A 24,539-nucleotide genomic window follows, 5' to 3' on the forward strand; every position below is an offset into this window, starting at 1 on the left:
TAATTTACTCGGAAGTAAGATTTTGGGCCCTTCCTTAATTTTACCATGTCAATAAACACATATGAATTTGACGTCAGCAAAAAAATGAGATAGTAGCAACTTCAGGACTAAAAATAAGGTTACATTTACTGAAGAAATTTCAAATGCTTGAAATATCAATTCATTATTATATTCTAGTGTATTTGGTACCTTCTTCAGGTAACCATCTTAAGAAACATAGCGTTAGTTGGGACACTGCCAAATTTTGATTAGGTGATTTTGAGGTTTGCTGTATCAGAGCCTGGATAGCTCAGTCGGTAGAGCATCAGACTTTTAATCTGAGGGTCCAGGGTTCAAGTCCCTGTTCAGGCGGTTTGTTTAAAGAAAATGTACTCTAATGACATGCTCTTTTCAGGATCCAATGAACGAGTAGTCCCATTAGAGTAATTGCAAGTTACTCTTAATGGAGCCATTAAATACCCATCGGTCGTGTACCATTTGACAAGAGTTAAGAAGACTTACCGCAACGGTATCATGTCGTTTGAGATGTTGATTATCTTTTCCCCAATTCAATGTTCAAAATGGAACCCTGCTTATAGTTTCCAAATCACTTTATAAAGTTGGTCAACCGCTGATAGCTCATCTTTTTATTTGAGAATTTCTGTTCACCTTGTTGAATCAGGTTGGATCTCTGGTGCAATGGATAGCGGCTTGGGGTTCTAGGCGAATGTAGAGAAAGCATTCAAAGTCTTTGGGTTGGAATACTAGCTGGGTCAGTTTTATCCCTCCTTTATCTTATAACTAATTGAAACAGTAACAAACAATGCCTGCTTCTGCATAACCAGAGACATTTACCAAAACGGCAGTGAAAGAAAGTCTATTTAAACAGACACTGTTTGCTTTGAAAATGTTGCATAATCTATGCCCAAGAGTAAATTTCCAGTTATACTGCTGGACATGTAATTTAGTACCTAGTAATAGTATTTGGCCTTTTACTAATTTCACAATGTCAATTTAGAGACATGATTTCTAAGTCAGCCGAAAATGAGATAGAACGAATTTCAGGATTTAAAATAGATTACGTGTGCTGCTGAAATTTCAAATGCTTGAAATATCAATTAATTATTAAACTCTACATATTTGATTGCTAATATATGTAACCATATTAAGAATTAAAGTGTAGGTTGGTGTGCGTCCACATCATTTTTAGCTGATTTTTAGTTGCAGTGTTGCAGAGCCTGGATAGCTCTGTCTGGAGAGCATCAGACTTTTAATCTGAGGGTCCAGGGTTCAAGTCCCTCTTCAGGCGGTCGGCTACTTTAAAGAAAAAGTATTCTGATTGTACATTCTTTTTGTGTTCCACTGCATGATGAATAAGATATTCCATTACCAAAATTAAAAAAAAACGTCTTTCATGGAGAAGTGAAAAACCCATCTGTCTCATATATCAGATGACGATACACTAAACTTAAGTTTTATGCAGACTTACCAACTGTATCATGTAGTTTGACACGGTGAATAACTTTTACCCAATTCAATATTCAAAATATAGCCATGGTTATAGTATCCAATGAACTTTATAAAGTTGATCAACAGCTCAAAGCTCATTATTTCATTTCTGAATATCTGTGCACCTCACTCAAGCAGATTGGCTCTGTGGCGCAATGGATAGCGCATTGGACTTCTAGGTGAATGTCAAGAAGGTATTCAAAGGCTGTGGGTTCGAATCCCACCAGAGTCAGTTTTATCCCTGTTTATTTCATAACTATTTAAAGAAGTTATAAGCGATGCATGCATGCTTCTGCTTCACCAAAATCATTTGCTAAAAAAGGTCAGTAAAAGGAAGTCTATTTTAAAGAGACACCGTTCAATTTGGGTAATCTATGCAGAAGAGGAAATTGTCAGCTGTACTGATGAAAATATAATTTACTCGGAAGTAAGATTTTGGGCCCTTCCTTAATTTTACCATGTCAATAAACACATATGAATTTGACGTCAGCAAAAAAATGAGATAGTAGCAACTTCAGGACTAAAAATAAGGTTACATTTACTGAAGAAATTTCAAATGCTTGAAATATCAATTCATTATTATATTCTAGTGTATTTGGTACCTTCTTCAGGTAACCATCTTAAGAAACATAGCGTTAGTTGGGACGCTGCCAAATTTTGATTAGGTGATTTTGAGGTTTGCTGTATCAGAGCCTGGATAGCTCAGTCGGTAGAGCATCAGACTTTTAATCTGAGGGTCCAGGGTTCAAGTTCCCGTTCAGGCGGTAGGCTACTTTAAAGAAAAAGTATTCTGATTGTACATTCTTTTTGTGTTCCACTGCATGATGAATAAGATATTCCATTACCAAAATTAAAAAAAAATGTCTTTCATGGAGAAGTGAAAAACCCATCTGTCTCATATATCAGATGATGATACACTAAACTTAAGTTGTATGCAGACTTACCAACTGTATCATGTAGTTTGACACGGTGAATAACTTTTACCCAATTCAATATTCAAAATATAGCCATGGTTATAGTATCCAATGAACTTTATAAAGTTGATCAACAGCTCAAAGCTCATTATTTCATTTCTGAATATCTGTGCACCTCACTCAAGCAGATTGGCTCTGTGGCGCAATGGATAGCGCATTGGACTTCTAGGTGAATGTCAAGAAGGTATTCAAAGGCTGTGGGTTCGAATCCCAGCAGAGTCAGTTTTATCCCTGTGTATTTCATAACTATTTAAAGAAGTTATAAGCGATGCATGCATGCTTCTGCTTCACCAAAATCATTTGCTAAAAAAGGTCAGTAAAAGGAAGTCTATTTTAAAGAGACACCGTTCAATTTGGGTAATCTATGCAGAAGAGGAAATTGTCAGCTGTACTGATGAAAATATAATTTACTCGGAAGTAAGATTTTGGGCCCTTCCTTAATTTTACCATGTCAATAAACACATATGAATTTGACGTCAGCAAAAAAATGAGATAGTAGCAACTTCAGGACTAAAAATAAGGTTACATTTACTGAAGAAATTTCAAATGCTTGAAATATCAATTCATTATTATATTCTAGTGTATTTGGTACCTTCTTCAGGTAACCATCTTAAGAAACATAGCGTTAGTTGGGACACTGCCAAATTTTGATTAGGTGATTTTGAGGTTTGCTGTATCAGAGCCTGGATAGCTCAGTCGGTAGAGCATCAGACTTTTAATCTGAGGGTCCAGGGTTCAAGTCCCTGTTCAGGCGGTTTGTTTAAAGAAAATGTACTCTAATGACATGCTCTTTTCAGGATCCAATGAACGAGTAGTCCCATTAGAGTAATTGCAAGTTACTCTTAATGGAGCCATTAAATACCCATCGGTCGTGTACCATTTGACAAGAGTTAAGAAGACTTACCGCAACGGTATCATGTCGTTTGAGATGTTGATTATCTTTTCCCCAATTCAATGTTCAAAATGGAACCCTGCTTATAGTTTCCAAATCACTTTATAAAGTTGGTCAACCGCTGATAGCTCATCTTTTTATTTGAGAATTTCTGTTCACCTTGTTGAATCAGGTTGGATCTCTGGTGCAATGGATAGCGGCTTGGGGTTCTAGGCGAATGTAGAGAAAGCATTCAAAGTCTTTGGGTTGGAATACTAGCTGGGTCAGTTTTATCCCTCCTTTATCTTATAACTAATTGAAACAGTAACAAACAATGCCTGCTTCTGCATAACCAGAGACATTTACCAAAACGGCAGTGAAAGAAAGTCTATTTAAACAGACACTGTTTGCTTTGAAAATGTTGCATAATCTATGCCCAAGAGTAAATTTCCAGTTATACTGCTGGACATGTAATTTAGTACCTAGTAATAGTATTTGGCCTTTTACTAATTTCACAATGTCAATTTAGAGACATGATTTCTAAGTCAGCCGAAAATGAGATAGAACGAATTTCAGGATTTAAAATAGATTACGTGTGCTGCTGAAATTTCAAATGCTTGAAATATCAATTAATTATTAAACTCTACATATTTGATTGCTAATATATGTAACCATATTAAGAATTAAAGTGTAGGTTGGTGTGCGTCCACATCATTTTTAGCTGATTTTTAGTTGCAGTGTTGCAGAGCCTGGATAGCTCAGTCGGTAGAGCATCAGACTTTTAATCTGAGGGTCCAGGGTTCAAGTCCCTGTTCAGGCGGTCGGCTACTTTAAAGAAAAAGTATTCTGATTGTACATTCTTTTTGTGTTCCACTGCATGATGAATAAGATATTCCATTACCAAAATTAAAAAAAAACGTCTTTCATGGAGAAGTGAAAAACCCATCTGTCTCATATATCAGATGACGATACACTAAACTTAAGTTGTATGCAGACTTACCAACTGTATCATGTAGTTTGACACGGTGAATAACTTTTACCCAATTCAATATTCAAGATATAGCCATGGTTATAGTATCCAATGAACTTTATAAAGTTGATCAACAGCTCAAAGCTCATTATTTCATTTCTGAATATCTGTGCACCTCACTCAAGCAGATTGGCTCTGTGGCGCAATGGATAGCGCATTGGACTTCTAGGTGAATGTCAAGAAGGTATTCAAAGGCTGTGGGTTCGAATCCCACCAGAGTCAGTTTTATCCCTGTTTATTTCATAACTATTTAAAGAAGTTATAAGCGATGCATGCATGCTTCTGCTTCACCAAAATCATTTGCTAAAAAAGGTCAGTAAAAGGAAGTCTATTTTAAAGAGACACCGTTCAATTTGGGTAATCTATGCAGAAGAGGAAATTGTCAGCTGTACTGATGAAAATATAATTTACTCGGAAGTAAGATTTTGGGCCCTTCCTTAATTTTACCATGTCAATAAACACATATGAATTTGACGTCAGCAAAAAAATGAGATAGTAGCAACTTCAGGACTAAAAATAAGGTTACATTTACTGAAGAAATTTCAAATGCTTGAAATATCAATTCATTATTATATTCTAGTGTATTTGGTACCTTCTTCAGGTAACCATCTTAAGAAACATAGCGTTAGTTGGGACGCTGCCAAATTTTGATTAGGTGATTTTGAGGTTTGCTGTATCAGAGCCTGGATAGCTCAGTCGGTAGAGCATCAGACTTTTAATCTGAGGGTCCAGGGTTCAAGTTCCCGTTCAGGCGGTAGGCTACTTTAAAGAAAAAGTATTCTGATTGTACATTCTTTTTGTGTTCCACTGCATGATGAATAAGATATTCCATTACCAAAATTAAAAAAAAATGTCTTTCATGGAGAAGTGAAAAACCCATCTGTCTCATATATCAGATGATGATACACTAAACTTAAGTTGTATGCAGACTTACCAACTGTATCATGTAGTTTGACACGGTGAATAACTTTTACCCAATTCAATATTCAAAATATAGCCATGGTTATAGTATCCAATGAACTTTATAAAGTTGATCAACAGCTCAAAGCTCATTATTTCATTTCTGAATATCTGTGCACCTCACTCAAGCAGATTGGCTCTGTGGCGCAATGGATAGCGCATTGGACTTCTAGGTGAATGTCAAGAAGGTATTCAAAGGCTGTGGGTTCGAATCCCAGCAGAGTCAGTTTTATCCCTGTGTATTTCATAACTATTTAAAGAAGTTATAAGCGATGCATGCATGCTTCTGCTTCACCAAAATCATTTGCTAAAAAAGGTCAGTAAAAGGAAGTCTATTTTAAAGAGACACCGTTCAATTTGGGTAATCTATGCAGAAGAGGAAATTGTCAGCTGTACTGATGAAAATATAATTTACTCGGAAGTAAGATTTTGGGCCCTTCCTTAATTTTACCATGTCAATAAACACATATGAATTTGACGTCAGCAAAAAAATGAGATAGTAGCAACTTCAGGACTAAAAATAAGGTTACATTTACTGAAGAAATTTCAAATGCTTGAAATATCAATTCATTATTATATTCTAGTGTATTTGGTACCTTCTTCAGGTAACCATCTTAAGAAACATAGCGTTAGTTGGGACACTGCCAAATTTTGATTAGGTGATTTTGAGGTTTGCTGTATCAGAGCCTGGATAGCTCAGTCGGTAGAGCATCAGACTTTTAATCTGAGGGTCCAGGGTTCAAGTCCCTGTTCAGGCGGTTTGTTTAAAGAAAATGTACTCTAATGACATGCTCTTTTCAGGATCCAATGAACGAGTAGTCCCATTAGAGTAATTGCAAGTTACTCTTAATGGAGCCATTAAATACCCATCGGTCGTGTACCATTTGACAAGAGTTAAGAAGACTTACCGCAACGGTATCATGTCGTTTGAGATGTTGATTATCTTTTCCCCAATTCAATGTTCAAAATGGAACCCTGCTTATAGTTTCCAAATCACTTTATAAAGTTGGTCAACCGCTGATAGCTCATCTTTTTATTTGAGAATTTCTGTTCACCTTGTTGAATCAGGTTGGATCTCTGGTGCAATGGATAGCGGCTTGGGGTTCTAGGCGAATGTAGAGAAAGCATTCAAAGTCTTTGGGTTGGAATACTAGCTGGGTCAGTTTTATCCCTCCTTTATCTTATAACTAATTGAAACAGTAACAAACAATGCCTGCTTCTGCATAACCAGAGACATTTACCAAAACGGCAGTGAAAGAAAGTCTATTTAAACAGACACTGTTTGCTTTGAAAATGTTGCATAATCTATGCCCAAGAGTAAATTTCCAGTTATACTGCTGGACATGTAATTTAGTACCTAGTAATAGTATTTGGCCTTTTACTAATTTCACAATGTCAATTTAGAGACATGATTTCTAAGTCAGCCGAAAATGAGATAGAACGAATTTCAGGATTTAAAATAGATTACGTGTGCTGCTGAAATTTCAAATGCTTGAAATATCAATTAATTATTAAACTCTACATATTTGATTGCTAATATATGTAACCATATTAAGAATTAAAGTGTAGGTTGGTGTGCGTCCACATCATTTTTAGCTGATTTTTAGTTGCAGTGTTGCAGAGCCTGGATAGCTCTGTCTGGAGAGCATAAGACTTTTAATCTGAGGGTCCAGGGTTCAAGTCCCTCTTCAGGCGGTCGGCTACTTTAAAGAAAAAGTATTTTGATTGTACATTCTTTTTGTGTTCCACTGCATGATGAATAAGATATTCCATTACCAAAATTAAAAAAAAACGTCTTTCATGGAGAAGTGAAAAACCCATCTGTCTCATATATCAGATGACGATACACTAAACTTAAGTTTTATGCAGACTTACCAACTGTATCATGTAGTTTGACACGGTGAATAACTTTTACCCAATTCAATATTCAAAATATAGCCATGGTTATAGTATCCAATGAACTTTATAAAGTTGATCAACAGCTCAAAGCTCATTATTTCATTTCTGAATATCTGTGCACCTCACTCAAGCAGATTGGCTCTGTGGCGCAATGGATAGCGCATTGGACTTCTAGGTGAATGTCAAGAAGGTATTCAAAGGCTGTGGGTTCGAATCCCACCAGAGTCAGTTTTATCCCTGTTTATTTCATAACTATTTAAAGAAGTTATAAGCGATGCATGCATGCTTCTGCTTCACCAAAATCATTTGCTAAAAAAGGTCAGTAAAAGGAAGTCTATTTTAAAGAGACACCGTTCAATTTGGGTAATCTATGCAGAAGAGGAAATTGTCAGCTGTACTGATGAAAATATAATTTACTCGGAAGTAAGATTTTGGGCCCTTCCTTAATTTTACCATGTCAATAAACACATATGAATTTGACGTCAGCAAAAAAATGAGATAGTAGCAACTTCAGGACTAAAAATAAGGTTACATTTACTGAAGAAATTTCAAATGCTTGAAATATCAATTCATTATTATATTCTAGTGTATTTGGTACCTTCTTCAGGTAACCATCTTAAGAAACATAGCGTTAGTTGGGACGCTGCCAAATTTTGATTAGGTGATTTTGAGGTTTGCTGTATCAGAGCCTGGATAGCTCAGTCGGTAGAGCATCAGACTTTTAATCTGAGGGTCCAGGGTTCAAGTTCCCGTTCAGGCGGTAGGCTACTTTAAAGAAAAAGTATTCTGATTGTACATTCTTTTTGTGTTCCACTGCATGATGAATAAGATATTCCATTACCAAAATTAAAAAAAAATGTCTTTCATGGAGAAGTGAAAAACCCATCTGTCTCATATATCAGATGATGATACACTAAACTTAAGTTGTATGCAGACTTACCAACTGTATCATGTAGTTTGACACGGTGAATAACTTTTACCCAATTCAATATTCAAAATATAGCCATGGTTATAGTATCCAATGAACTTTATAAAGTTGATCAACAGCTCAAAGCTCATTATTTCATTTCTGAATATCTGTGCACCTCACTCAAGCAGATTGGCTCTGTGGCGCAATGGATAGCGCATTGGACTTCTAGGTGAATGTCAAGAAGGTATTCAAAGGCTGTGGGTTCGAATCCCAGCAGAGTCAGTTTTATCCCTGTGTATTTCATAACTATTTAAAGAAGTTATAAGCGATGCATGCATGCTTCTGCTTCACCAAAATCATTTGCTAAAAAAGGTCAGTAAAAGGAAGTCTATTTTAAAGAGACACCGTTCAATTTGGGTAATCTATGCAGAAGAGGAAATTGTCAGCTGTACTGATGAAAATATAATTTACTCGGAAGTAAGATTTTGGGCCCTTCCTTAATTTTACCATGTCAATAAACACATATGAATTTGACGTCAGCAAAAAAATGAGATAGTAGCAACTTCAGGACTAAAAATAAGGTTACATTTACTGAAGAAATTTCAAATGCTTGAAATATCAATTCATTATTATATTCTAGTGTATTTGGTACCTTCTTCAGGTAACCATCTTAAGAAACATAGCGTTAGTTGGGACACTGCCAAATTTTGATTAGGTGATTTTGAGGTTTGCTGTATCAGAGCCTGGATAGCTCAGTCGGTAGAGCATCAGACTTTTAATCTGAGGGTCCAGGGTTCAAGTCCCTGTTCAGGCGGTTTGTTTAAAGAAAATGTACTCTAATGACATGCTCTTTTCAGGATCCAATGAACGAGTAGTCCCATTAGAGTAATTGCAAGTTACTCTTAATGGAGCCATTAAATACCCATCGGTCGTGTACCATTTGACAAGAGTTAAGAAGACTTACCGCAACGGTATCATGTCGTTTGAGATGTTGATTATCTTTTCCCCAATTCAATGTTCAAAATGGAACCCTGCTTATAGTTTCCAAATCACTTTATAAAGTTGGTCAACCGCTGATAGCTCATCTTTTTATTTGAGAATTTCTGTTCACCTTGTTGAATCAGGTTGGATCTCTGGTGCAATGGATAGCGGCTTGGGGTTCTAGGCGAATGTAGAGAAAGCATTCAAAGTCTTTGGGTTGGAATACTAGCTGGGTCAGTTTTATCCCTCCTTTATCTTATAACTAATTGAAACAGTAACAAACAATGCCTGCTTCTGCATAACCAGAGACATTTACCAAAACGGCAGTGAAAGAAAGTCTATTTAAACAGACACTGTTTGCTTTGAAAATGTTGCATAATCTATGCCCAAGAGTAAATTTCCAGTTATACTGCTGGACATGTAATTTAGTACCTAGTAATAGTATTTGGCCTTTTACTAATTTCACAATGTCAATTTAGAGACATGATTTCTAAGTCAGCCGAAAATGAGATAGAACGAATTTCAGGATTTAAAATAGATTACGTGTGCTGCTGAAATTTCAAATGCTTGAAATATCAATTAATTATTAAACTCTACATATTTGATTGCTAATATATGTAACCATATTAAGAATTAAAGTGTAGGTTGGTGTGCGTCCACATCATTTTTAGCTGATTTTTAGTTGCAGTGTTGCAGAGCCTGGATAGCTCTGTCTGGAGAGCATAAGACTTTTAATCTGAGGGTCCAGGGTTCAAGTCCCTCTTCAGGCGGTCGGCTACTTTAAAGAAAAAGTATTTTGATTGTACATTCTTTTTGTGTTCCACTGCATGATGAATAAGATATTCCATTACCAAAATTAAAAAAAAACGTCTTTCATGGAGAAGTGAAAAACCCATCTGTCTCATATATCAGATGACGATACACTAAACTTAAGTTTTATGCAGACTTACCAACTGTATCATGTAGTTTGACACGGTGAATAACTTTTACCCAATTCAATATTCAAAATATAGCCATGGTTATAGTATCCAATGAACTTTATAAAGTTGATCAACAGCTCAAAGCTCATTATTTCATTTCTGAATATCTGTGCACCTCACTCAAGCAGATTGGCTCTGTGGCGCAATGGATAGCGCATTGGACTTCTAGGTGAATGTCAAGAAGGTATTCAAAGGCTGTGGGTTCGAATCCCACCAGAGTCAGTTTTATCCCTGTTTATTTCATAACTATTTAAAGAAGTTATAAGCGATGCATGCATGCTTCTGCTTCACCAAAATCATTTGCTAAAAAAGGTCAGTAAAAGGAAGTCTATTTTAAAGAGACACCGTTCAATTTGGGTAATCTATGCAGAAGAGGAAATTGTCAGCTGTACTGATGAAAATATAATTTACTCGGAAGTAAGATTTTGGGCCCTTCCTTAATTTTACCATGTCAATAAACACATATGAATTTGACGTCAGCAAAAAAATGAGATAGTAGCAACTTCAGGACTAAAAATAAGGTTACATTTACTGAAGAAATTTCAAATGCTTGAAATATCAATTCATTATTATATTCTAGTGTATTTGGTACCTTCTTCAGGTAACCATCTTAAGAAACATAGCGTTAGTTGGGACGCTGCCAAATTTTGATTAGGTGATTTTGAGGTTTGCTGTATCAGAGCCTGGATAGCTCAGTCGGTAGAGCATCAGACTTTTAATCTGAGGGTCCAGGGTTCAAGTTCCCGTTCAGGCGGTAGGCTACTTTAAAGAAAAAGTATTCTGATTGTACATTCTTTTTGTGTTCCACTGCATGATGAATAAGATATTCCATTACCAAAATTAAAAAAAAATGTCTTTCATGGAGAAGTGAAAAACCCATCTGTCTCATATATCAGATGATGATACACTAAACTTAAGTTGTATGCAGACTTACCAACTGTATCATGTAGTTTGACACGGTGAATAACTTTTACCCAATTCAATATTCAAAATATAGCCATGGTTATAGTATCCAATGAACTTTATAAAGTTGATCAACAGCTCAAAGCTCATTATTTCATTTCTGAATATCTGTGCACCTCACTCAAGCAGATTGGCTCTGTGGCGCAATGGATAGCGCATTGGACTTCTAGGTGAATGTCAAGAAGGTATTCAAAGGCTGTGGGTTCGAATCCCACCAGAGTCAGTTTTATCCCTGTGTATTTCATAACTATTTAAAGAAGTTATAAGCGATGCATGCATGCTTCTGCTTCACCAAAATCATTTGCTAAAAAAGGTCAGTAAAAGGAAGTCTATTTTAAAGAGACACCGTTCAATTTGGGTAATCTATGCAGAAGAGGAAATTGTCAGCTGTACTGATGAAAATATAATTTACTCGGAAGTAAGATTTTGGGCCCTTCCTTAATTTTACCATGTCAATAAACACATATGAATTTGACGTCAGCAAAAAAATGAGATAGTAGCAACTTCAGGACTAAAAATAAGGTTACATTTACTGAAGAAATTTCAAATGCTTGAAATATCAATTCATTATTATATTCTAGTGTATTTGGTACCTTCTTCAGGTAACCATCTTAAGAAACATAGCGTTAGTTGGGACACTGCCAAATTTTGATTAGGTGATTTTGAGGTTTGCTGTATCAGAGCCTGGATAGCTCAGTCGGTAGAGCATCAGACTTTTAATCTGAGGGTCCAGGGTTCAAGTCCCTGTTCAGGCGGTTTGTTTAAAGAAAATGTACTCTAATGACATGCTCTTTTCAGGATCCAATGAACGAGTAGTCCCATTAGAGTAATTGCAAGTTACTCTTAATGGAGCCATTAAATACCCATCGGTCGTGTACCATTTGACAAGAGTTAAGAAGACTTACCGCAACGGTATCATGTCGTTTGAGATGTTGATTATCTTTTCCCCAATTCAATGTTCAAAATGGAACCCTGCTTATAGTTTCCAAATCACTTTATAAAGTTGGTCAACCGCTGATAGCTCATCTTTTTATTTGAGAATTTCTGTTCACCTTGTTGAATCAGGTTGGATCTCTGGTGCAATGGATAGCGGCTTGGGGTTCTAGGCGAATGTAGAGAAAGCATTCAAAGTCTTTGGGTTGGAATACTAGCTGGGTCAGTTTTATCCCTCCTTTATCTTATAACTAATTGAAACAGTAACAAACAATGCCTGCTTCTGCATAACCAGAGACATTTACCAAAACGGCAGTGAAAGAAAGTCTATTTAAACAGACACTGTTTGCTTTGAAAATGTTGCATAATCTATGCCCAAGAGTAAATTTCCAGTTATACTGCTGGACATGTAATTTAGTACCTAGTAATAGTATTTGGCCTTTTACTAATTTCACAATGTCAATTTAGAGACATGATTTCTAAGTCAGCCGAAAATGAGATAGAACGAATTTCAGGATTTAAAATAGATTACGTGTGCTGCTGAAATTTCAAATGCTTGAAATATCAATTAATTATTAAACTCTACATATTTGATTGCTAATATATGTAACCATATTAAGAATTAAAGTGTAGGTTGGTGTGCGTCCACATCATTTTTAGCTGATTTTTAGTTGCAGTGTTGCAGAGCCTGGATAGCTCTGTCGGTAGAGCATCAGACTTTTAATCTGAGGGTCCAGGGTTCAAGTCCCTCTTCAGGCGGTCGGCTACTTTAAAGAAAAAGTATTCTGATTGTACATTCTTTTTGTGTTCCACTGCATGATGAATAAGATATTCCATTACCAAAATTAAAAAAAACGTCTTTCATGGAGAAGTGAAAAACCCATCTGTCTCATATATCAGATGACGATACACTAAACTTAAGTTTTATGCAGACTTACCAACTGTATCATGTAGTTTGACACGGTGAATAACTTTTACCCAATTCAATATTCAAAATATAGCCATGGTTATAGTATCCAATGAACTTTATAAAGTTGATCAACAGCTCAAAGCTCATTATTTCATTTCTGAATATCTGTGCACCTCACTCAAGCAGATTGGCTCTGTGGCGCAATGGATAGCGCATTGGACTTCTAGGTGAATGTCAAGAAGGTATTCAAAGGCTGTGGGTTCGAATCCCACCAGAGTCAGTTTTATCCCTGTTTATTTCATAACTATTTAAAGAAGTTATAAGCGATGCATGCATGCTTCTGCTTCACCAAAATCATTTGCTAAAAAAGGTCAGTAAAAGGAAGTCTATTTTAAAGAGACACCGTTCAATTTGGGTAATCTATGCAGAAGAGGAAATTGTCAGCTGTACTGATGAAAATATAATTTACTCGGAAGTAAGATTTTGGGCCCTTCCTTAATTTTACCATGTCAATAAACACATATGAATTTGACGTCAGCAAAAAAATGAGATAGTAGCAACTTCAGGACTAAAAATAAGGTTACATTTACTGAAGAAATTTCAAATGCTTGAAATATCAATTCATTATTATATTCTAGTGTATTTGGTACCTTCTTCAGGTAACCATCTTAAGAAACATAGCGTTAGTTGGGACGCTGCCAAATTTTGATTAGGTGATTTTGAGGTTTGCTGTATCAGAGCCTGGATAGCTCAGTCGGTAGAGCATCAGACTTTTAATCTGAGGGTCCAGGGTTCAAGTTCCCGTTCAGGCGGTAGGCTACTTTAAAGAAAAAGTATTCTGATTGTACATTCTTTTTGTGTTCCACTGCATGATGAATAAGATATTCCATTACCAAAATTAAAAAAAAATGTCTTTCATGGAGAAGTGAAAAACCCATCTGTCTCATATATCAGATGATGATACACTAAACTTAAGTTGTATGCAGACTTACCAACTGTATCATGTAGTTTGACACGGTGAATAACTTTTACCCAATTCAATATTCAAAATATAGCCATGGTTATAGTATCCAATGAACTTTATAAAGTTGATCAACAGCTCAAAGCTCATTATTTCATTTCTGAATATCTGTGCACCTCACTCAAGCAGATTGGCTCTGTGGCGCAATGGATAGCGCATTGGACTTCTAGGTGAATGTCAAGAAGGTATTCAAAGGCTGTGGGTTCGAATCCCACCAGAGTCAGTTTTATCCCTGTGTATTTCATAACTATTTAAAGAAGTTATAAGCGATGCATGCATGCTTCTGCTTCACCAAAATCATTTGCTAAAAAAGGTCAGTAAAAGGAAGTCTATTTTAAAGAGACACCGTTCAATTTGGGTAATCTATGCAGAAGAGGAAATTGTCAGCTGTACTGATGAAAATATAATTTACTCGGAAGTAAGATTTTGGGCCCTTCCTTAATTTTACCATGTCAATAAACACATATGAATTTGACGTCAGCAAAAAAATGAGATAGTAGCAACTTCAGGACTAAAAATAAGGTTACATTTACTGAAGAAATTTCAAATGCTTGAAATATCAATTCATTATTATATTCTAGTGTATTTGGTACCTTCTTCAGGTAACCATCTTAAGAAACATAGCGTTAGTTGGGACACTGCCAAATTTTGATTAGGTGATTTTGAGGTTTGCTGTATCAGAGGCTGGATAGCTCAGTCGGTAGAGCATCAGACTTTTAATCTGAGGGTCCAGGGTTCAAGTCCCTGTTCAGGCGGTTTGTTTAAAGAAAATGTACTCTAATGACATGCTCTTTTCAGGATCCAATGAACGAGTAGTCCCATTAGAGTAATTGCAAGTTACTCTTAATGGAGCCATTAAATACCCATCGGTCGTGTACCATTTGACAAGAGTTAAGAAGACTTACCGCAACGGTATCATGTCGTTTGAGATGTTGATTATCTTTTCCCCAATTCAATGTTCAAAATGAAACCCTGCTTATAGTTTCCAAATCACTTTATAAAGTTGGTCAACCGCTGATAGCTCATCTTTTTATTTGAGAATTTCTGTTCACCTTGTTGAATCAGGTTGGATCTCTGGTGCAATGGATAGCGGCTTGGGGTTCTAGGCGAATGTAGAGAAAGCATTCAAAGTCTTTGGGTTGGAATACTAGCTGGGTCAGTTTTATCCCTCCTTTATCTTATAACTAATTGAAACAGTAACAAACAATGCCTGCTTCTGCATAACCAGAGACATTTACCAAAACGGCAGTGAAAGAAAGTCTATTTAAACAGACACTGTTTGCTTTGAAAATGTTGCATAATCTATGCCCAAGAGTAAATTTCCAGTTATACTGCTGGACATGTAATTTAGTACCTAGTAATAGTATTTGGCCTTTTACTAATTTCACAATGTCAATTTAGAGACATGATTTCTAAGTCAGCCGAAAATGAGATAGAACGAATTTCAGGATTTAAAATAGATTACGTGTGCTGCTGAAATTTCAAATGCTTGAAATATCAATTAATTATTAAACTCTACATATTTGATTGCTAATATATGTAACCATATTAAGAATTAAAGTGTAGGTTGGTGTGCGTCAACATCATTTTTAGCTGATTTTTAGTTGCAGTGTTGCAGAGCCTGGATAGCTCTGTCGGTAGAGCATCAGACTTTTAATCTGAGGGTCCAGGGTTCAAGTCCCTCTTCAGGCGGTCGGCTACTTTAAAGAAAAAGTATTCTGATTGTACATTCTTTTTGTGTTCCACTGCATGATGAATAAGATATTCCATTACCAAAATTAAAAAAAACGTCTTTCATGGAGAAGTGAAAAACCCATCTGTCTCATATATCAGATGACGATACACTAAACTTAAGTTTTATGCAGACTTACCAACTGTATCATGTAGTTTGACACGGTGAATAACTTTTACCCAATTCAATATTCAAAATATAGCCATGGTTATAGTATCCAATGAACTTTATAAAGTTGATCAACAGCTCAAAGCTCATTATTTCATTTCTGAATATCTGTGCACCTCACTCAAGCAGATTGGCTCTGTGGCGCAATGGATAGCGCATTGGACTTCTAGGTGAATGTCAAGAAGGTATTCAAAGGCTGTGGGTTCGAATCCCACCAGAGTCAGTTTTATCCCTGTTTATTTCATAACTATTTAAAGAAGTTATAAGCGATGCATGCATGCTTCTGCTTCACCAAAATCATTTGCTAAAAAAGGTCAGTAAAAGGAAGTCTATTTTAAAGAGACACCGTTCAATTTGGGTAATCTATGCAGAAGAGGAAATTGTCAGCTGTACTGATGAAAATATAATTTACTCGGAAGTAAGATTTTGGGCCCTTCCTTAATTTTACCATGTCAATAAACACATATGAATTTGACGTCAGCAAAAAAATGAGATAGTAGCAACTTCAGGACTAAAAATAAGGTTACATTTACTGAAGAAATTTCAAATGCTTGAAATATCAATTCATTATTATATTCTAGTGTATTTGGTACCTTCTTCAGGTAACCATCTTAAGAAACATAGCGTTAGTTGGGACGCTGCCAAATTTTGATTAGGTGATTTTGAGGTTTGCTGTATCAGAGCCTGGATAGCTCAGTCGGTAGAGCATCAGACTTTTAATCTGAGGGTCCAGGGTTCAAGTTCCCGTTCAGGCGGTAGGCTACTTTAAAGAAAAAGTATTCTGATTGTACATTCTTTTTGTGTTCCACTGCATGATGAATAAGATATTCCATTACCAAAATTAAAAAAAAATGTCTTTCATGGAGAAGTGAAAAACCCATCTGTCTCATATATCAGATGATGATACACTAAACTTAAGTTGTATGCAGACTTACCAACTGTATCATGTAGTTTGACACGGTGAATAACTTTTACCCAATTCAATATTCAAAATATAGCCATGGTTATAGTATCCAATGAACTTTATAAAGTTGATCAACAGCTCAAAGCTCATTATTTCATTTCTGAATATCTGTGCACCTCACTCAAGCAGATTGGCTCTGTGGCGCAATGGATAGCGCATTGGACTTCTAGGTGAATGTCAAGAAGGTATTCAAAGGCTGTGGGTTCGAATCCCACCAGAGTCAGTTTTATCCCTGTGTATTTCATAACTATTTAAAGAAGTTATAAGCGATGCATGCATGCTTCTGCTTCACCAAAATCATTTGCTAAAAAAGGTCAGTAAAAGGAAGTCTATTTTAAAGAGACACCGTTCAATTTGGGTAATCTATGCAGAAGAGGAAATTGTCAGCTGTACTGATGAAAATATAATTTACTCGGAAGTAAGATTTTGGGCCCTTCCTTAATTTTACCATGTCAATAAACACATATGAATTTGACGTCAGCAAAAAAATGAGATAGTAGCAACTTCAGGACTAAAAATAAGGTTACATTTACTGAAGAAATTTCAAATGCTTGAAATATCAATTCATTATTATATTCTAGTGTATTTGGTACCTTCTTCAGGTAACCATCTTAAGAAACATAGCGTTAGTTGGGACACTGCCAAATTTTGATTAGGTGATTTTGAGGTTTGCTGTATCAGAGCCTGGATAGCTCAGTCGGTAGAGCATCAGACTTTTAATCTGAGGGTCCAGGGTTCAAGTCCCTGTTCAGGCGGTTTGTTTAAAGAAAATGTACTCTAATGACATGCTCTTTTCAGGATCCAATGAACGAGTAGTCCCATTAGAGTAATTGCAAGTTACTCTTAATGGAGCCATTAAATACCCATCGGTCGTGTACCATTTGACAAGAGTTAAGAAGACTTACCGCAACGGTATCATGTCGTTTGAGATGTTGATTATCTTTTCCCCAATTCAATGTTCAAAATGGAACCCTGCTTATAGTTTCCAAATCACTTTATAAAGTTGGTCAACCGCTGATAGCTCATCTTTTTATTTGAGAATTTCTGTTCACCTTGTTGAATCAGGTTGGATCTCTGGTGCAATGGATAGCGGCTTGGGGTTCTAGGCGAATGTAGAGAAAGCATTCAAAGTCTTTGGGTTGGAATACTAGCTGGGTCAGTTTTATCCCTCCTTTATCTTATAACTAATTGAAACAGTAACAAACAATGCCTGCTTCTGCATAACCAGAGACATTTACCAAAACGGCAGTGAAAGAAAGTCTATTTAAACAGACACTGTTTGCTTTGAAAATGTTGCATAATCTATGCCCAAGAGTAAATTTCCAGTTATACTGCTGGACATGTAATTTAGTACCTAGTAATAGTATTTGGCCTTTTACTAATTTCACAATGTCAATTTAGAGACATGATTTCTAAGTCAGCCGAAAATGAGATAGAACGAATTTCAGGATTTAAAATAGATTACGTGTGCTGCTGAAATTTCAAATGCTTGAAATATCAATGAATTATTAAACTCTACATATTTGATTGCTAATATATGTAACCATATTAAGAATTAAAGTGTAGGTTGGTGTGCGTCCACATCATTTTTAGCTGATTTTTAGTTGCAGTGTTGCAGAGCCTGGATAGCTCTGTCGGTAGAGCATCAGACTTTTAATCTGAGGGTCCAGGGTTCAAGTCCCTCTTCAGGCGGTCGGCTACTTTAAAGAAAAAGTATTCTGATTGTACATTCTTTTTGTGTTCCACTGCATGATGAATAAGATATTCCATTACCAAAATTAAAAAAAAACGTCTTTCATGGAGAAGTGAAAAACCCATCTGTCTCATATATCAGATGACGATACACTAAACTTAAGTTTTATGCAGACTTACCAACTGTATCATGTAGTTTGACACGGTGAATAACTTTTACCCAATTCAATATTCAAAATATAGCCATGGTTATAGTATCCAATGAACTTTATAAAGTTGATCAACAGCTCAAAGCTCATTATTTCATTTCTGAATATCTGTGCACCTCACTCAAGCAGATTGGCTCTGTGGCGCAATGGATAGCGCATTGGACTTCTAGGTGAATGTCAAGAAGGTATTCAAAGGCTGTGGGTTCGAATCCCACCAGAGTCAGTTTTATCCCTGTTTATTTCATAACTATTTAAAGAAGTTATAAGCGATGCATGCATGCTTCTGCTTCACCAAAATCATTTGCTAAAAAAGGTCAGTAAAAGGAAGTCTATTTTAAAGAGACACCGTTCAATTTGGGTAATCTATGCAGAAGAGGAAATTGTCAGCTGTACTGATGAAAATATAATTTACTCGGAAGTAAGATTTTGGGCCCTTCCTTAATTTTACCATGTCAATAAACACATATGAATTTGACGTCAGCAAAAAAATGAGATAGTAGCAACTTCAGGACTAAAAATAAGGTTACATTTACTGAAGAAATTTCAAATGCTTGAAATATCAATTCATTATTATATTCTAGTGTATTTGGTACCTTCTTCAGGTAACCATCTTAAGAAACATAGCGTTAGTTGGGACGCTGCCAAATTTTGATTAGGTGATTTTGAGGTTTGCTGTATCAGAGCCTGGATAGCTCAGTCGGTAGAGCATCAGACTTTTAATCTGAGGGTCCAGGGTTCAAGTTCCCGTTCAGGCGGTAGGCTACTTTAAAGAAAAAGTATTCTGATTGTACATTCTTTTTGTGTTCCACTGCATGATGAATAAGATATTCCATTACCAAAATTAAAAAAAAATGTCTTTCATGGAGAAGTGAAAAACCCATCTGTCTCATATATCAGATGACGATACACTAAACTTAAGTTGTATGCAGACTTACCAACTGTATCATGTAGTTTGACACGGTGAATAACTTTTACCCAATTCAATATTCAAAATATAGCCATGGTTATAGTATCCAATGAACTTTATAAAGTTGATCAACAGCTCAAAGCTCATTATTTCATTTCTGAATATCTGTGCACCTCACTCAAGCAGATTGGCTCTGTGGCGCAATGGATAGCGCATTGGACTTCTAGGTGAATGTCAAGAAGGTATTCAAAGGCTGTGGGTTCGAATCCCACCAGAGTCAGTTTTATCCCTGTGTATTTCATAACTATTTAAAGAAGTTATAAGCGATGCATGCATGCTTCTGCTTCACCAAAATCATTTGCTAAAAAAGGTCAGTAAAAGGAAGTCTATTTTAAAGAGACACCGTTCAATTTGGGTAATCTATGCAGAAGAGGAAATTGTCAGCTGTACTGATGAAAATATAATTTACTCGGAAGTAAGATTTTGGGCCCTTCCTTAATTTTACCATGTCAATAAACACATATGAATTTGACGTCAGCAAAAAAATGAGATAGTAGCAACTTCAGGACTAAAAATAAGGTTACATTTACTGAAGAAATTTCAAATGCTTGAAATATCAATTCATTATTATATTCTAGTGTATTTGGTACCTTCTTCAGGTAACCATCTTAAGAAACATAGCGTTAGTTGGGACACTGCCAAATTTTGATTAGGTGATTTTGAGGTTTGCTGTATCAGAGCCTGGATAGCTCAGTCGGTAGAGCATCAGACTTTTAATCTGAGGGTCCAGGGTTCAAGTCCCTGTTCAGGCGGTTTGTTTAAAGAAAATGTACTCTAATGACATGCTCTTTTCAGGATCCAATGAACGAGTAGTCCCATTAGAGTAATTGCAAGTTACTCTTAATGGAGCCATTAAATACCCATCGGTCGTGTACCATTTGACAAGAGTTAAGAAGACTTACCGCAACGGTATCATGTCGTTTGAGATGTTGATTATCTTTTCCCCAATTCAATGTTCAAAATGGAACCCTGCTTATAGTTTCCAAATCACTTTATAAAGTTGGTCAACCGCTGATAGCTCATCTTTTTATTTGAGAATTTCTGTTCACCTTGTTGAATCAGGTTGGATCTCTGGTGCAATGGATAGCGGCTTGGGGTTCTAGGCGAATGTAGAGAAAGCATTCAAAGTCTTTGGGTTGGAATACTAGCTGGGTCAGTTTTATCCCTCCTTTATCTTATAACTAATTGAAACAGTAACAAACAATGCCTGCTTCTGCATAACCAGAGACATTTACCAAAACGGCAGTGAAAGAAAGTCTATTTAAACAGACACTGTTTGCTTTGAAAATGTTGCATAATCTATGCCCAAGAGTAAATTTCCAGTTATACTGCTGGACATGTAATTTAGTACCTAGTAATAGTATTTGGCCTTTTACTAATTTCACAATGTCAATTTAGAGACATGATTTCTAAGTCAGCCGAAAATGAGATAGAACGAATTTCAGGATTTAAAATAGATTACGTGTGCTGCTGAAATTTCAAATGCTTGAAATATCAATTAATTATTAAACTCTACATATTTGATTGCTAATATATGTAACCATATTAAGAATTAAAGTGTAGGTTGGTGTGCGTCCACATCATTTTTAGCTGATTTTTAGTTGCAGTGTTGCAGAGCCTGGATAGCTCTGTCGGTAGAGCATCAGACTTTTAATCTGAGGGTCCAGGGTTCAAGTCCCTCTTCAGGCGGTCGGCTACTTTAAAGAAAAAGTATTCTGATTGTACATTCTTTTTGTGTTCCACTGCATGATGAATAAGATATTCCATTACCAAAATTAAAAAAAAACGTCTTTCATGGAGAAGTGAAAAACCCATCTGTCTCATATATCAGATGACGATACACTAAACTTAAGTTTTATGCAGACTTACCAACTGTATCATGTAGTTTGACACGGTGAATAACTTTTACCCAATTCAATATTCAAAATATAGCCATGGTTATAGTATCCAATGAACTTTATAAAGTTGATCAACAGCTCAAAGCTCATTATTTCATTTCTGAATATCTGTGCACCTCACTCAAGCAGATTGGCTCTGTGGCGCAATGGATAGCGCATTGGACTTCTAGGTGAATGTCAAGAAGGTATTCAAAGGCTGTGGGTTCGAATCCCACCAGAGTCAGTTTTATCCCTGTTTATTTCATAACTATTTAAAGAAGTTATAAGCGATGCATGCATGCTTCTGCTTCACCAAAATCATTTGCTAAAAAAGGTCAGTAAAAGGAAGTCTATTTTAAAGAGACACCGTTCAATTTGGGTAATCTATGCAGAAGAGGAAATTGTCAGCTGTACTGATGAAAATATAATTTACTCGGAAGTAAGATTTTGGGCCCTTCCTTAATTTTACCATGTCAATAAACACATATGAATTTGACGTCAGCAAAAAAATGAGATAGTAGCAACTTCAGGACTAAAAATAAGGTTACATTTACTGAAGAAATTTCAAATGCTTGAAATATCAATTCATTATTATATTCTAGTGTATTTGGTACCTTCTTCAGGTAACCATCTTAAGAAACATAGCGTTAGTTGGGACGCTGCCAAATTTTGATTAGGTGATTTTGAGGTTTGCTGTATCAGAGCCTGGATAGCTCAGTCGGTAGAGCATCAGACTTTTAATCTGAGGGTCCAGGGTTCAAGTTCCCGTTCAGGCGGTAGGCTACTTTAAAGAAAAAGTATTCTGATTGTACATTCTTTTTGTGTTCCACTGCATGATGAATAAGATATTCCATTACCAAAATTAAAAAAAAATGTCTTTCATGGAGAAGTGAAAAACCCATCTGTCTCATATATCAGATGACGATACACTAAACTTAAGTTGTATGCAGACTTACCAACTGTATCATGTAGTTTGACACGGTGAATAACTTTTACCCAATTCAATATTCAAAATATAGCCATGGTTATAGTATCCAATGAACTTTATAAAGTTGATCAACAGCTCAAAGCTCATTATTTCATTTCTGAATATCTGTGCACCTCACTCAAGCAGATTGGCTCTGTGGCGCAATGGATAGCGCATTGGACTTCTAGGTGAATGTCAAGAAGGTATTCAAAGGCTGTGGGTTCGAATCCCACCAGAGTCAGTTTTATCCCTGTGTATTTCATAACTATTTAAAGAAGTTATAAGCGATGCATGCATGCTTCTGCTTCACCAAAATCATTTGCTAAAAAAGGTCAGTAAAAGGAAGTCTATTTTAAAGAGACACCGTTCAATTTGGGTAATCTATGCAGAAGAGGAAATTGTCAGCTGTACTGATGAAAATATAATTTACTCGGAAGTAAGATTTTGGGCCCTTCCTTAATTTTACCATGTCAATAAACACATATGAATTTGACGTCAGCAAAAAAATGAGATAGTAGCAACTTCAGGACTAAAAATAAGGTTACATTTACTGAAGAAATTTCAAATGCTTGAAATATCAATTCATTATTATATTCTAGTGTATTTGGTACCTTCTTCAGGTAACCATCTTAAGAAACATAGCGTTAGTTGGGACACTGCCAAATTTTGATTAGGTGATTTTGAGGTTTGCTGTATCAGAGCCTGGATAGCTCAGTCGGTAGAGCATCAGACTTTTAATCTGAGGGTCCAGGGTTCAAGTCCCTGTTCAGGCGGTTTGTTTAAAGAAAATGTACTCTAATGACATGCTCTTTTCAGGATCCAATGAACGAGTAGTCCCATTAGAGTAATTGCAAGTTACTCTTAATGGAGCCATTAAATACCCATCGGTCGTGTACCATTTGACAAGAGTTAAGAAGACTTACCGCAACGGTATCATGTCGTTTGAGATGTTGATTATCTTTTCCCCAATTCAATGTTCAAAATGGAACCCTGCTTATAGTTTCCAAATCACTTTATAAAGTTGGTCAACCGCTGATAGCTCATCTTTTTATTTGAGAATTTCTGTTCACCTTGTTGAATCAGGTTGGATCTCTGGTGCAATGGATAGCGGCTTGGGGTTCTAGGCGAATGTAGAGAAAGCATTCAAAGTCTTTGGGTTGGAATACTAGCTGGGTCAGTTTTATCCCTCCTTTATCTTATAACTAATTGAAACAGTAACAAACAATGCCTGCTTCTGCATAACCAGAGACATTTACCAAAACGGCAGTGAAAGAAAGTCTATTTAAACAGACACTGTTTGCTTTGAAAATGTTGCATAATCTATGCCCAAGAGTAAATTTCCAGTTATACTGCTGGACATGTAATTTAGTACCTAGTAATAGTATTTGGCCTTTTACTAATTTCACAATGTCAATTTAGAGACATGATTTCTAAGTCAGCCGAAAATGAGATAGAACGAATTTCAGGATTTAAAATAGATTACGTGTGCTGCTGAAATTTCAAATGCTTGAAATATCAATTAATTATTAAACTCTACATATTTGATTGCTAATATATGTAACCATATTAAGAATTAAAGTGTAGGTTGGTGTGCGTCCACATCATTTTTAGCTGATTTTTAGTTGCAGTGTTGCAGAGCCTGGATAGCTCTGTCGGTAGAGCATCAGACTTTTAATCTGAGGGTCCAGGGTTCAAGTCCCTCTTCAGGCGGTCGGCTACTTTAAAGAAAAAGTATTCTGATTGTACATTCTTTTTGTGTTCCACTGCATGATGAATAAGATATTCCATTACCAAAATTAAAAAAAAACGTCTTTCATGGAGAAGTGAAAAACCCATCTGTCTCATATATCAGATGACGATACACTAAACTTAAGTTTTATGCAGACTTACCAACTGTATCATGTAGTTTGACACGGTGAATAACTTTTACCCAATTCAATATTCAAAATATAGCCATGGTTATAGTATCCAATGAACTTTATAAAGTTGATCAACAGCTCAAAGCTCATTATTTCATTTCTGAATATCTGTGCACCTCACTCA

General features: G+C 36.0%; 25 non-coding genes across 25 annotated transcripts; all 25 read left to right on the plus strand.

The window, feature by feature from the left end:
- Window positions 1–278: 278 nt before the first annotated feature.
- TRNAK-UUU (transfer RNA lysine (anticodon UUU)) lies at window positions 279–351 on the plus strand. Its single transcript has one exon. It is a non-coding gene; the product is annotated as a tRNA-Lys (tRNA).
- A 1,278-nt stretch (window positions 352–1,629) lies between these two features.
- TRNAR-UCU (transfer RNA arginine (anticodon UCU)) lies at window positions 1,630–1,720 on the plus strand. Its single transcript is given in 2 exon segments — window positions 1,630–1,666; window positions 1,685–1,720. It is a non-coding gene; the product is annotated as a tRNA-Arg (tRNA).
- An 873-nt stretch (window positions 1,721–2,593) lies between these two features.
- TRNAR-UCU (transfer RNA arginine (anticodon UCU)) lies at window positions 2,594–2,684 on the plus strand. The gene is given in 2 exon segments: window positions 2,594–2,630; window positions 2,649–2,684. It is a non-coding gene; the product is annotated as a tRNA-Arg (tRNA).
- A 459-nt stretch (window positions 2,685–3,143) lies between these two features.
- On the plus strand, window positions 3,144–3,216 carry TRNAK-UUU (transfer RNA lysine (anticodon UUU)). The gene has a single exon. It is a non-coding gene; the product is annotated as a tRNA-Lys (tRNA).
- An 864-nt stretch (window positions 3,217–4,080) lies between these two features.
- TRNAK-UUU (transfer RNA lysine (anticodon UUU)) lies at window positions 4,081–4,153 on the plus strand. The gene has a single exon. It is a non-coding gene; the product is annotated as a tRNA-Lys (tRNA).
- A 341-nt stretch (window positions 4,154–4,494) lies between these two features.
- TRNAR-UCU (transfer RNA arginine (anticodon UCU)) lies at window positions 4,495–4,585 on the plus strand. Its single transcript is given in 2 exon segments — window positions 4,495–4,531; window positions 4,550–4,585. It is a non-coding gene; the product is annotated as a tRNA-Arg (tRNA).
- Window positions 4,586–5,458: 873 nt separating this feature from the next.
- Window positions 5,459–5,549, plus strand: TRNAR-UCU (transfer RNA arginine (anticodon UCU)). The gene is given in 2 exon segments: window positions 5,459–5,495; window positions 5,514–5,549. It is a non-coding gene; the product is annotated as a tRNA-Arg (tRNA).
- Window positions 5,550–6,008: 459 nt separating this feature from the next.
- On the plus strand, window positions 6,009–6,081 carry TRNAK-UUU (transfer RNA lysine (anticodon UUU)). Its single transcript has one exon. It is a non-coding gene; the product is annotated as a tRNA-Lys (tRNA).
- Window positions 6,082–7,359: 1,278 nt separating this feature from the next.
- TRNAR-UCU (transfer RNA arginine (anticodon UCU)) lies at window positions 7,360–7,450 on the plus strand. Its single transcript is given in 2 exon segments — window positions 7,360–7,396; window positions 7,415–7,450. It is a non-coding gene; the product is annotated as a tRNA-Arg (tRNA).
- Window positions 7,451–8,323: 873 nt separating this feature from the next.
- Window positions 8,324–8,414, plus strand: TRNAR-UCU (transfer RNA arginine (anticodon UCU)). The gene is given in 2 exon segments: window positions 8,324–8,360; window positions 8,379–8,414. It is a non-coding gene; the product is annotated as a tRNA-Arg (tRNA).
- A 459-nt stretch (window positions 8,415–8,873) lies between these two features.
- TRNAK-UUU (transfer RNA lysine (anticodon UUU)) lies at window positions 8,874–8,946 on the plus strand. The gene has a single exon. It is a non-coding gene; the product is annotated as a tRNA-Lys (tRNA).
- A 1,278-nt stretch (window positions 8,947–10,224) lies between these two features.
- Window positions 10,225–10,315, plus strand: TRNAR-UCU (transfer RNA arginine (anticodon UCU)). The gene is given in 2 exon segments: window positions 10,225–10,261; window positions 10,280–10,315. It is a non-coding gene; the product is annotated as a tRNA-Arg (tRNA).
- An 873-nt stretch (window positions 10,316–11,188) lies between these two features.
- On the plus strand, window positions 11,189–11,279 carry TRNAR-UCU (transfer RNA arginine (anticodon UCU)). Its single transcript is given in 2 exon segments — window positions 11,189–11,225; window positions 11,244–11,279. It is a non-coding gene; the product is annotated as a tRNA-Arg (tRNA).
- A 459-nt stretch (window positions 11,280–11,738) lies between these two features.
- TRNAK-UUU (transfer RNA lysine (anticodon UUU)) lies at window positions 11,739–11,811 on the plus strand. The gene has a single exon. It is a non-coding gene; the product is annotated as a tRNA-Lys (tRNA).
- Window positions 11,812–13,088: 1,277 nt separating this feature from the next.
- On the plus strand, window positions 13,089–13,179 carry TRNAR-UCU (transfer RNA arginine (anticodon UCU)). The gene is given in 2 exon segments: window positions 13,089–13,125; window positions 13,144–13,179. It is a non-coding gene; the product is annotated as a tRNA-Arg (tRNA).
- Window positions 13,180–14,052: 873 nt separating this feature from the next.
- Window positions 14,053–14,143, plus strand: TRNAR-UCU (transfer RNA arginine (anticodon UCU)). The gene is given in 2 exon segments: window positions 14,053–14,089; window positions 14,108–14,143. It is a non-coding gene; the product is annotated as a tRNA-Arg (tRNA).
- Window positions 14,144–15,952: 1,809 nt separating this feature from the next.
- On the plus strand, window positions 15,953–16,043 carry TRNAR-UCU (transfer RNA arginine (anticodon UCU)). The gene is given in 2 exon segments: window positions 15,953–15,989; window positions 16,008–16,043. It is a non-coding gene; the product is annotated as a tRNA-Arg (tRNA).
- Window positions 16,044–16,916: 873 nt separating this feature from the next.
- On the plus strand, window positions 16,917–17,007 carry TRNAR-UCU (transfer RNA arginine (anticodon UCU)). The gene is given in 2 exon segments: window positions 16,917–16,953; window positions 16,972–17,007. It is a non-coding gene; the product is annotated as a tRNA-Arg (tRNA).
- Window positions 17,008–17,466: 459 nt separating this feature from the next.
- On the plus strand, window positions 17,467–17,539 carry TRNAK-UUU (transfer RNA lysine (anticodon UUU)). The gene has a single exon. It is a non-coding gene; the product is annotated as a tRNA-Lys (tRNA).
- Window positions 17,540–18,817: 1,278 nt separating this feature from the next.
- Window positions 18,818–18,908, plus strand: TRNAR-UCU (transfer RNA arginine (anticodon UCU)). Its single transcript is given in 2 exon segments — window positions 18,818–18,854; window positions 18,873–18,908. It is a non-coding gene; the product is annotated as a tRNA-Arg (tRNA).
- An 873-nt stretch (window positions 18,909–19,781) lies between these two features.
- Window positions 19,782–19,872, plus strand: TRNAR-UCU (transfer RNA arginine (anticodon UCU)). The gene is given in 2 exon segments: window positions 19,782–19,818; window positions 19,837–19,872. It is a non-coding gene; the product is annotated as a tRNA-Arg (tRNA).
- Window positions 19,873–20,331: 459 nt separating this feature from the next.
- On the plus strand, window positions 20,332–20,404 carry TRNAK-UUU (transfer RNA lysine (anticodon UUU)). The gene has a single exon. It is a non-coding gene; the product is annotated as a tRNA-Lys (tRNA).
- Window positions 20,405–21,682: 1,278 nt separating this feature from the next.
- On the plus strand, window positions 21,683–21,773 carry TRNAR-UCU (transfer RNA arginine (anticodon UCU)). Its single transcript is given in 2 exon segments — window positions 21,683–21,719; window positions 21,738–21,773. It is a non-coding gene; the product is annotated as a tRNA-Arg (tRNA).
- An 873-nt stretch (window positions 21,774–22,646) lies between these two features.
- Window positions 22,647–22,737, plus strand: TRNAR-UCU (transfer RNA arginine (anticodon UCU)). The gene is given in 2 exon segments: window positions 22,647–22,683; window positions 22,702–22,737. It is a non-coding gene; the product is annotated as a tRNA-Arg (tRNA).
- Window positions 22,738–23,196: 459 nt separating this feature from the next.
- On the plus strand, window positions 23,197–23,269 carry TRNAK-UUU (transfer RNA lysine (anticodon UUU)). Its single transcript has one exon. It is a non-coding gene; the product is annotated as a tRNA-Lys (tRNA).
- The last annotated feature ends 1,270 nt before the right edge of the window (window positions 23,270–24,539 follow it).

Source organism: Triturus cristatus, chromosome 4_1 (genome assembly GCF_964204655.1).
Source record: "Triturus cristatus chromosome 4_1, aTriCri1.1, whole genome shotgun sequence".
Taxonomy (NCBI): domain Eukaryota; kingdom Metazoa; phylum Chordata; class Amphibia; order Caudata; family Salamandridae; genus Triturus; species Triturus cristatus.